This window comes from Perca fluviatilis, chromosome 7 (assembly GCF_010015445.1).
Source record: "Perca fluviatilis chromosome 7, GENO_Pfluv_1.0, whole genome shotgun sequence".
In the NCBI taxonomy this organism is placed as follows: domain Eukaryota; kingdom Metazoa; phylum Chordata; class Actinopteri; order Perciformes; family Percidae; genus Perca; species Perca fluviatilis.
In genome coordinates, this window is record NC_053118.1 from 29,110,745 (window position 1) to 29,122,495 (window position 11,751).

Consider the following 11,751-nt stretch of genomic DNA (forward strand, 5'->3'; position numbering starts at 1 on the left):
TCCAGATACTTCTGCTTCTCCTCTCTGAGAGACATGTCAGGTTCACAGGGTTTTCCCTTTTACATTGAAAATGAAGAGATGGAGTTTTTCCTCCTCTGTAGAGAGAGAGAGAGAGAGAGAGATAGAAAGAGAGATAGAGAGAGAGATGTGGTTGGACCAAGAAGAGGAAGGAGGCTGTGGTGTAGGTAGCTCCACTTGTGGATGGCAAAGTATATTGCATGCAGGGGTGAAACTAAGAAGTACCACATATTGGATTAATGAAACCAAATGTCAGTTTCATATTTTATAACTTTGATGTGGAAACAAATAGGTGCCTTGAATTCCCCTAAAATGAGAATAAGAGTGAAAATGTTTTGAAATAAATTATTATTATTAAGTTTAAATATGTTGAATAACACATGAAGTGTTTTAGTGACACACACACATGGAAAAGTATGTGGTGCGCCCCCCCCCCCGCTGACACCCTCACTGACATGCAATGTTTGTTGTAGGTGGTTTGTGATTTCCCACGTTTATAGGTCACTGTCAGAGTTTCACACCTAAACAACTATGACAGGGACTTTTTCTTCATACCATGCATTTGATGTGAATTAAGCTGATGTGTGATGAGGAAATGCACTCTAATGCTGCATCCCTTATGACACGCTGCTGCCTCATTCTGTCTTTCTCTGTCTATTTTCTAAATGAAAGACTCAATAACAATATCAGCTAAACACATGTTTACATACAGTATATAGTACACTTGAAGTTAGAAGAGTTAAGAAAACAGTAAATTTCAGCTTCAAGAGCTGGAATATACCCACATTTAGATTTGACAAATTAATTATGGGACAAATTGCGCAAAGTTAATCTAATGCTACTTGGAGATTTGATCTTACTTGATATAAAAAGTGCACATCAATGGCATTTTTTGCATGAGTAAGATTTGCCACACATTTTCTGACTGTAAGACTGTAGATTTGAAGTATAAATGGTTAAGAAAGCTTTAAAATAGTAATGTTTAGCCTTATGAAGTGCTTGAACTCCAAATTTGAATGTTGAAAAAAATCACATTTAAGTTTAATTTCTTGACAAACTAATTATGGGACGAACTGCACACATTTAATCTAACTTGGAGGTTTCATTCATTTTATTTAATCTTTATTTGGTATAAAATATGCAACTCACTGGCATTTTAAACGACAGTGTGAGTAAGATAATCCAGAACAGTGCCAAGTGTAAAATGTTACCTCTAATTTTGGGCCATTTGGTGATTTAGTTTATATGAGGTTCCAGCATCATCCAAAGATGCATATTTTTTGTATAAAATCCATTGTTCCCCAGACAGTGTTTGCTTGTTGAGCTGCAGTGGAGTGATACTAACCCCAAAAGGGAATTTCAAGCTAAAAGACTGATTTGACTAACTCAGACTGCTGAAGTGTCATAATTTTTTCATAGATTTTAAATGTATCTCTTTTTTTACAGGAGGACACTTACATTGAAAGCTTATTAGGAAGGGATATTTTAACGCAGCTCTGTCTCCTAGCTATTCCGTTTATACCCAATAATTTGCAGCAGCAGGTATGTTTTGAAGGAAATGTAATGTCTACTGGATTAAGTTTTCTATTGACATGATTAGGAAACATCTTAAGCATGTTGATACTGAACGTAACAATGAAATTGACAGTGGCAACGTAGCTTTTGTTTCCACCAAAATCCAATCTTACAAGACAACATCCGTGAAAAAGCATTATTTAACCTTTTTACCCAGCACATCATTTTTTTTATCTCCAAATCTGCACAGCGATGCACACTTATGGTGTGCCTTGAAACATACCTCTCTTCACATATTTGTTTATACTGCTCTAACGAGCCCCAGCGGACTGGTCTCCACAATATTTCCATCCATTTCCATTCACAATATCCATCTTGCATAAGCCTTTGACAGAGTTGTGAAGGCGGGCCACTCCTCAAATACCTCCAACCCAAATTGGAGACTAATCTGGCACAACATGCAACTATCTTCTAGGAACCCCAACCAGCAATTTCAAACAAAGAATATACTTCACTCCCCACACATTGCATAAAAAGAAAGCTTTACCATCATGCCCTATGCACTCAAAATGTGTTGGGCACATTTTTTACTATGGTGGAAGTGCTTGAGGGTTACAGAGAGTTTCAGAAATTGTATCAAACCTACTGTCCAAAACATTTCCTTACTTGCCAGAAGTCCTGTCACTTAATGACAGCTCCAACTTGAAACTCTGTGTTAGGCAGATACAGTACATCTTTCTAGCTGGCTTAACAGCTGCCACATGACTAAAAGTTTGTAGATGGAAACAGGGGCGTAGCACAAAATTCTGGGCCCTGTAGAAAGGCATTTTCTATGGGCCCCTTCCCGCATCCACAGCTATTCATTCTAGCATCTTTTTGGGCCCTCCTCACATGAGGGCCCAAAAAGATGCTCCTCATTCTGTCAATATACAAAAATGTATTTTTGACTTTGTAGACATAGCCAGCATGGAACACCGGGCTTCGAACATAAACCAAGCAAACCTGCTTCTACTTTTACCCACATCCTGAAAGCAGTTTTATTCACACTAGCAAGTTAACAGTTCAGAGTAACCAGTGTTAGATTAAGATAAGATTTTATTGCTGAAATGCTGTTTTGACCCCAGTGTGGAATGGGTTGGTGGTATGAGGAACAAAGTTACAGTATTTTAAATGTAGATGTAGACATCTGGATGGGAAGTCTTTGTGTGAAAACAGTAGTGAAAGTTGCAGTTGGGGTTTGAAAACACTAGAGGGTCAATTTCCATTTCACTTTACCCTTTTTGGTTTCATGCTCCATGGGACATCCCCAACTAACCAGTGTATGTTTGCTGGGATTATGTGAATGTCACAGACTTTCTCCTACCTTACCTCTGTCAAGCATGCACACACAAACAAACACACATGCACACCTACACAAGTGAAATGATAGACATGTAGGCTGGATGTGGGCTGCTGGGTGCTGTCCCCACTCAAAACAACAAAGGGAAAAAACGGTTTAGTGTTGTATCCTGTACATCTTACCTGTAATAGTAAGGTGTTTGATGAAAACACGGGTACGATTCCTTTTTTCACCCGTGTCAACATAATTTCCCACCTTGGTCAGGTGCGATAGGCAAAATTAATATGAATGGAGGTCAAACTAAGCTCTGACTTTATTAACATTTGACACAAAATAAATACATAGAGTAAGGTCAATATGGTTAGAAATAGAGAACTGCTTACCCCGAGACCAGTGGTGGAAGTAGAATTCAGATCCTTTACTTAATTAAAAGTACTAATACCACTCTGTGAAAATACTCTGTTACAAAAAAGTCCTGCATTGAAAATGTTACTTGAGTAAAAGTATGTAAGTATCATGAGGAAAATGTACTTAAAGTATTAAAAGTAAAAGTACTGCAGAAAAATCCTCACAATTTTATAAACTGGAAACGATCCAAACAGTTCTGTCAGTAAACAAAGTGTTTAATGGTCTGATCCTTTCAGCTGGAGTTGTAGGCCATTATATTATTGAGTAGTTTAATTTATAATAAAACATTGTATTTTATAAACTACATGTATTTTGTATGCAAAAATCTTTGTAAAGTAAGTAGTAACTAAAGCTGTCAGATGAATGTAGTGGAGTAAAAAGTACAATATTTATCTCTGAAATTTGGTGGAGTAGAAGTACAAAGTGACATGAAAAGAAAAGACTCAAGTAAAGTACAAGTACCTCAAGTTTGTACTTAAGTACAGTACTTCAGTAAATGTACTTAGTTGCATTCCAACACTGCCTGAGACTCAACATACAGAAGGTTGTTTTTTAGTTTAAGGTCATTAGCCATCATGTCAAAGTTCAACTCTGCCCAACACACACATTATGTCACTCGGTTTAGTCCCACAGACCACACCGATCTGATTGTGTGGTCCCATACATCGAGGCATTGCTGGTACAAGTATGTGCTTTACTATAAGAACAATAACATGAACAGTAAACTGCAATCTAGTAAGTATTTCTCTTACAAACATTAAATAATTAGATAAAAATTGCAACAATTACAAATTCAACTTTGATAAAAACATCTTAAGGTAAGCTTCATTAAGAGTTTCCATAACTCTAATCAGCTTCATGGACTGTGTGTGTGTGTGTGTGTGTGTGTGTGTGTGTGTGTGTGTGTGTGTGTGTGTGTGTGTGTGTGTGTGTGTGTGTGTGTGTGTGTGTGTGTGTGTGTGTATTGATCACATTTGATCAACAACATAAGTAAACAACCCCACAACTGTCATCAGATTTGATTCAAATATTGCTAAATCCTAAAGAAGACAATGACAAGAAGATGTGTGTGGAGGCTGCAGCAAAGTTGTGAAGATTAAAAATGGTTAGATTTTCAAGTTTTGCTGATTTGTTTATTATCACATCGTTTTTATGATATATGTTCACATGCCATAATACTGTGGTGGAAAAACCAAAGGCTCTCAGTTTGGACAGTATTAATTAATAATTTACTCTGGCAATCCTTTTACTCAAGTTGCCACCAATTAATAGATTTATGTTTGGGATTTGGAATTCCTCTGCTGAAAACTTTGTATATTGTGCTGTAGGTTTGACCTTCAGTTTGCGGAATGATGTACAGTGGGGAGAACAAGTATTTGATACACTGACGATTTTGCAGGTTTTCCCACTTACAAAGCATGTAGAAGTCTGTAATTTTTATCATAGGTACGATTCAACTGTGAGTGACGGAATCCAAAACAAAAATCCAGAAAATCACATTGTATGATTAAGTAATTCATTTGCATTTTATTGCATGACATAAGTCTTTGACACATCAGAAAAGCAGAACTTCATATTTGGTACAGAAACCTTTGTTTGCAATTACAGAGATCATACGTTTCCTGTAGTTCTTGACCAGGTTTGCACACACTGCAGCAGGGATTTTGGCCCACTCCTCCATACAGACCTTCTCCAGATCCTTCAGGTTTCGGGGCTGTCGCTGGGCAATACGGACTTTCAGCTCCCTCCAAAGATTTTCTATTGGGTTCGGGTCTGGAGACTGGCTAGGCCACTCTAGGACCTTGAGATGCTTCTTACGGAGCCACTCCTTAGTTGCCCTGGCTGTGTGTTTCGGGTCGTTGTCTTGCTGGAAGACCCAGTCACGACCCATCTTCAATGCTATTACTGAGGGAAGGAGGTTGTTGGCAGTGTTGCCACAGTTGAAAAAGTAATTTAGTTACTTTACAGATTACTTGATTTTAAAAGTAACGAAGTTACTTTACAGATTACTTGATTTTAAAAGTAACAAAGTTAGATTACAAGTTACTTTATTAGTTACATTCAACAACTGCCAACAACACCCCCACTGCCTCAACATAAAAATGACAACCGGTTTACTGTGAGGCAGCTCGGCGTTGCCAGTAGTAGGGATCAGGTTTATTATGGCACGAAAGAGAGCGAGTCAGCCGTGTTTAAGGGCAGCATTTCCGCTACAACATAGGCCTACTGCCCGACCAACTTCTTCAACTCTCCCCCACTTACTGGTTTTGCACCGAAGTCCAGCTTTTGTTGTTTGGGTGGTGGGAGACCTTCTCTCTGCTTTGCACCACCTGGTGGGACTTGCTCTGTAAGTTTGACTGCAGTGCTGCGACTCCAAATGTTTCTTCAAATTTGACGTAGTGTTTTTGTAGCTAGATAGCACTTTGTCGCCACCAGCACAGAGTGTAGCCTACAACGAACCTTAATATTGCCATCTTTAGCTGACACAAATTCAAAATAGGGACTGTATTTCCAGCTATAAAACGCGCATCTCTCTCCTCCCTCCATTGTTGTTTACGTTTGTGTCGCCGCGTGGTACACGTGAACTGTCCACATGCTGAAAATATGAGGTGACTTCACTCCCCGAGACGCAAGAAGAAAGCAAAAATATATATTTGTACTAAGGAAAATGACAAAAATAGTAACGCACAGTGACTTGGATAAGTAACTTTAATCTGATTACTGGTTTGGAAATATAACGCGTTAGATTACTCATTACTGAAAAAAGTGGTCAGATTATAGTAATCTGACCACTCTAATCTGACCTTTTTTTCCCCCACTTTACTGGCATCACTGGTTGTTGGCCAAGATCTCGCGATACATAGCCCCATCCATCCTCCCCTCAATACAGTGCAGTCGTCCTGTCCCCTTTGCAGAAAAGCATCCCCAAAGAATGATGTTTCCACCTCCATGCTTCACGGTTGGGATGGTGTTCTTGGGGTTGTACTCATCCTTCTTCTTCCTCCAAACACGGCAAGTGGAGTTTAGAACAAAAAGCTCTATTTTTGTCTCATCAGACCACATGACCTTCTCCCATTCCTCCTCTGGATCATCCAGATGGTCATTAACAAACTTCTGACGGGCCTGGACATGCACTGACTTGAGCAGGGGGACCTTGTGTGCGCTGAAGGATTTTAATCCATGACGGTGTAGTGTGTTAATAATGGTTTTCTTTGAGACTGTGGTCCCAGCTCTCTTCAGGTCATTGACCAGGTCCTGCCGTGTAGTTCTGGGCTGATCCCTCACCTTCCTCATGATCATTGATGCCCCACGAGGTGAGATCTTGCATGGTGCCCCAGACCAAGAGAGATTGACCAACATCTTGAACTTCGTCCATTTTCTAATAATTGCGCCAACAGTTGTTGCCTTCTCACCAAGCTCCTTGCCTATTGTCCTGTAGCCCATCCCAGCCTTGTGCAGGTCTACAATAAAATGCAAATTAATTATTTAAAAATCATACAATGTGATTGTCTGGATTTTTGTTTTAGATTCCGTCTCTCACAGTTGAAGTGTACCTATGATAAAAAAAATTACAGACCTCTACATGCTTTGTAAGTAGGAAAACCTGCAAAATCGGCAGTGTATCAAATACTTGTTCTCCCCACTGAATGTGCAGATTTTGACACTAGAAGCCTGTTTTTATATGCCTCTCCGGAAGGTGGAAGGTTTCTCTGTGCTCACCTTTAATCAGACTTATTAAGACATGTACATACAGGATTATTTTGTGACATTGCAACTTCCCTGGAAACCAATCAAAGTCCAGTAAGCAACTTACACAATTGTATGAGATGTGAAAATGTTAAACCTCCAGTGCACATATACTGAGAATGGACTTTTCAGTGAGTAGGAGACATCTTGTGTCCGGCAGTTAAACTTCTAAAACGAAAAATATTAGAGTATTGATAGATTCTGGATTCTGTTTTGTTTATGTTTATGAAAGAGTAGATGTGATTAGTTAACTGAACTTTGAAAAGCTAGAGTTACTAGTTCCTTTTAATTGAAAACATATGATCAACATACAGTATAAAATACAATACAATGTTAAAGATTAAAACAGTCAAACCACCACAGCCTTTTTTGAATTTTGATCCCTTACAATAAAGCAGTGTCCAGTTGGGGGCCCTGTTATGTTCCAGATGTCTATGAGTTATAAGCAGTATCACCAAAGAGATTTCCACTCTAAACTTTCAGTTCCAGTTAGATAATTTCGAACCGCTGTGCAGCTTTTCACCTTAGACTGTCCAGATACTGAACCGCCAGACTCAGCGGACTAGTTGGACTAGTCAAACTAGTCCAACTAGTCGAAGTAGTCATGCTACTTCATATGTGAACGCACACATACACTTTAGGCTAATATTTTACATGCTAAGTATTTTTTTTTATTACTGCTTTTAAGATAAAGAAATAGCTATTTCTTTCTATTTTTTCAACAACAAAAAAATCTTCTATTTCTTATACTTTCTGTATATTTTTTTGTCCTATGTCTACTTAATGTGTATTTGTGTTATTCTGATGTGTATACATTTGTTATTATTTTGAGCTGCTGTAGCACGGACTTTCCCCAGTGTGGGATTAATAAAGTCTATCTTATCTTATCTTATCTTGCTGCTATTTATTTTGACATGACCAAAGAGATGTTGGAAAATAAAGTTTATTCTATTCTATGTTTATTGCCCTATGGCCCTGGAGGACCTACATTGTGTTATTTTATTTACATGCCTGTAAGTAGAAGTAATGACAAATAAAAGCCCTTTAACTTCAATATTTCAAAAAAGAAAATTCAAATTTGTGTAGCAGAACTAGATTTGGAGCCACAGGACTAGACTAGCTAACTGTTTATAAAGTACTTAAAATTAGCTGTACCTCGACTAGCTACAACAGCAAAATGTTGCTTAAACATTGATGCATCTCTATTATTAATCTAATGATGTCATAGATAATAATATATTGCTCACATTGACCACTGTTGATGCTGCACAGTCCAGTGGCACTGCAAATCAAAACAGTGAGTTGTGACTAAGTATGAGATGTATGAGACACACTGGAGTTAGTTAAATAAGCAGATAGCAATGGAAATCAGCCTGAGAGAGTAAAATAAGGGGAATACACTGTACTTGTTTTCATATCCCTAAGCATTATCACCACTCTGGCCATCTCAAGCCAATGTGTGTTACCAAGTGACTGTGCTTTGTTTAATAAATACATGCATAAATATATATCTTGGCAGAACATTGATTTCACAATCACGCTGCGTTTTATTTGGCATAGAGGAAAGGTGAGGTACAAAGAGTGAAGATAGAAGTGATTATCGGTTGCCGTGATAACAACAAGAGCGTAAACACAAAAATATTGCTGCTATCATCCTTCTGTTTATTCGTAGTAATTAGCTGCTGCTTATTTTAGAAACGTAATCACTTCCTGTGCAGGAGAGGAATTTTTCCCAGAGAAAATTGACCAAAAACTGGGTGTTGATAACAAAACATTCATGAACTGTGTAGTATGACATCTGTATTCATGCCAGGCAGGCTGTTCATTGTGTTGCTGTGTAATATTAAATGGTAACACAGAGTCAAATGAACCAATATGTTTCTTGCCATTTGTGATCAAACTACAGATAACTGAATAAATCTGAGTGTGTAAAACAGTACAGTTGTGCTGCCTTCATTCAAGTTATGTAACCAGGTATTTCAGTTCAGTGGCATCATGGGAATTCCCCCGGGTTTTTGCTGGGTGGTTGTGGGTGGATCCTCCCCCCAAAAGGTGTTTTTTCAACTCATGCTATATCACCTCTGTTTCTTTGGATCGAAAGTGACAAGAAGAATGGGTAGATGGGGAAACAATCTAAACAACATCATACAGTAGCTGCCTTCACTTTTTAGCATAGCATTATATTTTTGGCACCACAATTTGATGTCTGATAAAATGTCATTCTCAGTCTATTGTAAAAGGTGAAAAAAATAAAATTTCCTGAAGGAATTTTTGTATTTTTTTATATTTCTTTCATTGTTACATGTGAGAACATAAAATAATTGTATTTTCATCCAGGACGTCCATGGCTCCTGCATCATCCTGTTAGAAATTGTGCAGAACCAAGAGTCTGTTATTTCAATCAGCGAGGACTGCAAGTCAGCAAGTTGTGGAAAAAAAAAAATGTAAATGACAATGGAAGTAACACATAATATTCGTGCCTACCTCAATGTTAATCTTTAGGTGCAAAACTCTGTAAAGTGAGATATAATTGTTAGATTCAAGAAACATTTTTCTTTAATTATCTAAATGACAAACCTTTTCTTGGTGTAGTCTGACACTTTCCAACACGTTATGACAAGCACAGTTCTTCAGAAATGCTGTCACCACCTCAGAGTCGATGTCACTCTGGTGAGCTAAAGTCAAAGATTTGAAACAAACAAAAAAAAAAAAAGTTTCATGTGTTGGTGCACAAAAATCAGGTCGCCAGTGTTTGTTTAAATTAACCTTTCTGGGAGTAGTTGTTATTTAAAGAAATAGTCCACCCCTAAATGATGCGTTATGATGGAACCCACGCAAGGCAAGGCCCGCCCTTCGAGGCAAGGCCCGCCCTTCAATAGCATTCACACACTACTATTGGCTTAGCGCAAGGTAACGTAACCCGATTTGTTCAGGTCCTATCCCCTGACCAATCGGCTATCCTAACCTTAACTACTCGAGGTCAATGCCTAACCCCAACCAACTGCTTCGTAGGGCGGGACTTGCCTAGAAGTTACGTGGGATACATAATAAGGCCTAAATGAGAATGTTATGATCTAAATGCTTCGTAGCCCAACAAAACCAAAATCCCAGTTTTTTGTTCATTAGTAGGTTAAAAAGGGTGAACAGTGGAGTTTTGGGCCCTTAGTAAAATCAATTGACTAAGCTGCCTTGCAAAGCAAAAGCTAATTAACTACATATTTGGTCAAAACTGAGGTAAGACTGGAATCTGAGTTTTAGGAAATTGTTCTACCATATAAAAACATTGTCATGCCATAGAAATGTAATTTCTGTGAAAATCTGTGGAAGCTAGCTGGTAAGAAAGCTATAGCTAGTCTTTGCTAAATCTAAAACTAAATTTATTTGACAGATATTTCTCTAGCTGTAATCTGTAATTGAAAATTATCTATTATGATGAACTGTTATCTTGGTAATACAGTTTAACTAAATTACGCAGTAACAAAATCCAATTGTGATGCTCCTAGTAGCAGTAACTGTCATCTCTTTTTTGACTTAGTAAAATTGACTTAGTAGAATTCACAAGATGTGTTGTTACATTAGTTAAACTAGCCTTCATTAATGTTTTGTAGATTAATTGATTATTTATTAATACATATTGGTAATATTAAAAGTGGAAGGAGCAGGAACAGTAGTGATCATTGAGTGACACAGGATGAGGCCAACGTACTGTAGTATACTCCCTAAAGGCTATAAGGCCTATTACGTATTAACAGAGGGGTCTTTGTTCTATAAGGCTGATTTCTATTTGTTTATCAGTTGGTCAACAGACTGTGCTGGTCTTGGTCAAGGCTGGATTGCCAACTGGGTGTAGTCGACAGCTCGAGGTTAACTGGCTGTTTATTGAATATTTTGGAGTATATGCCACAAAAGCAGAGCATTAACTGACGTTAAGAACTTAAGGTGAAGTTTGCTTTACCTGACTCAGAGGCGCTGTTTTAAAGGAATACTTCAACATTTTAAATGGATAAATACGCTAATTTGCTTTCTGACAGAGCACTATATGAGAAGATTGATACCACTCTTAAAATTGTTTGTTATATACAGTAAGGCTACAGTCACAGGCCGGTTCTCTAGTTAAGCACAAAGACTGGAAACGTAAAACAGCTTGTTGTAATTTGTGTTGCTGAATGAGGTACCTTCTCTCTTTGTCCTGTTAGTAAACACCTGGTGAAGTTCCTTTCTTGTTATTTAAGCTCTGTTGTGGTTGTGGTTCATCATAACAGTAAAAACTGTAAATTTTGGAAATAATCTTTGGCAAGTTGTAGTGTCCAGTATGTGTGACGAGAAGGATTTAAGTCCTTCACTACAGTACCTACTTGTTCTGACAATAGAAAAAATAGACTTGACAAGTTTGAAACTATATTCATGTGATGTTTTTGTGAATTTAATTTATTCTTTTTTTTTTTTTTTTTTTCACCTAAAAGTAATTTCAGGGGTGAGCTTTAGCATTACAGATGTTCTAACAGAAATGCTCAGGGGTTTTCCCACCATGCTAAGAATAAAAGTCTGGGGAAATTACTGAATCCCTCTAAATTTTTGGTAGTAACATTGTTGTATTTATTACAAAATTACCATCTGCAACATTTCCAGAAACTCATACCTATTCATCCCTTCTGTGTGAAGGTTGTCCTGTACCTTCTAGTTCCATATCATCCCTCTCAGGATGTAGACCATAGGTTCAGGTC

The 11,751-nt window shown here is 37.9% G+C and overlaps 1 long non-coding RNA gene across 1 annotated transcript; it reads right to left on the bottom strand.

Moving 5' to 3' along the window:
- Positions 1-9,332: 9,332 nt before the first annotated feature.
- Positions 9,333-11,751, bottom strand: LOC120561896. Its single transcript, XR_005639663.1, has 3 exons — positions 11,667-11,751; positions 9,512-9,702; positions 9,333-9,388 (listed from the first exon to the last, which is right to left on the bottom strand). It is a non-coding gene; the product is annotated as an uncharacterized LOC120561896 (long non-coding RNA).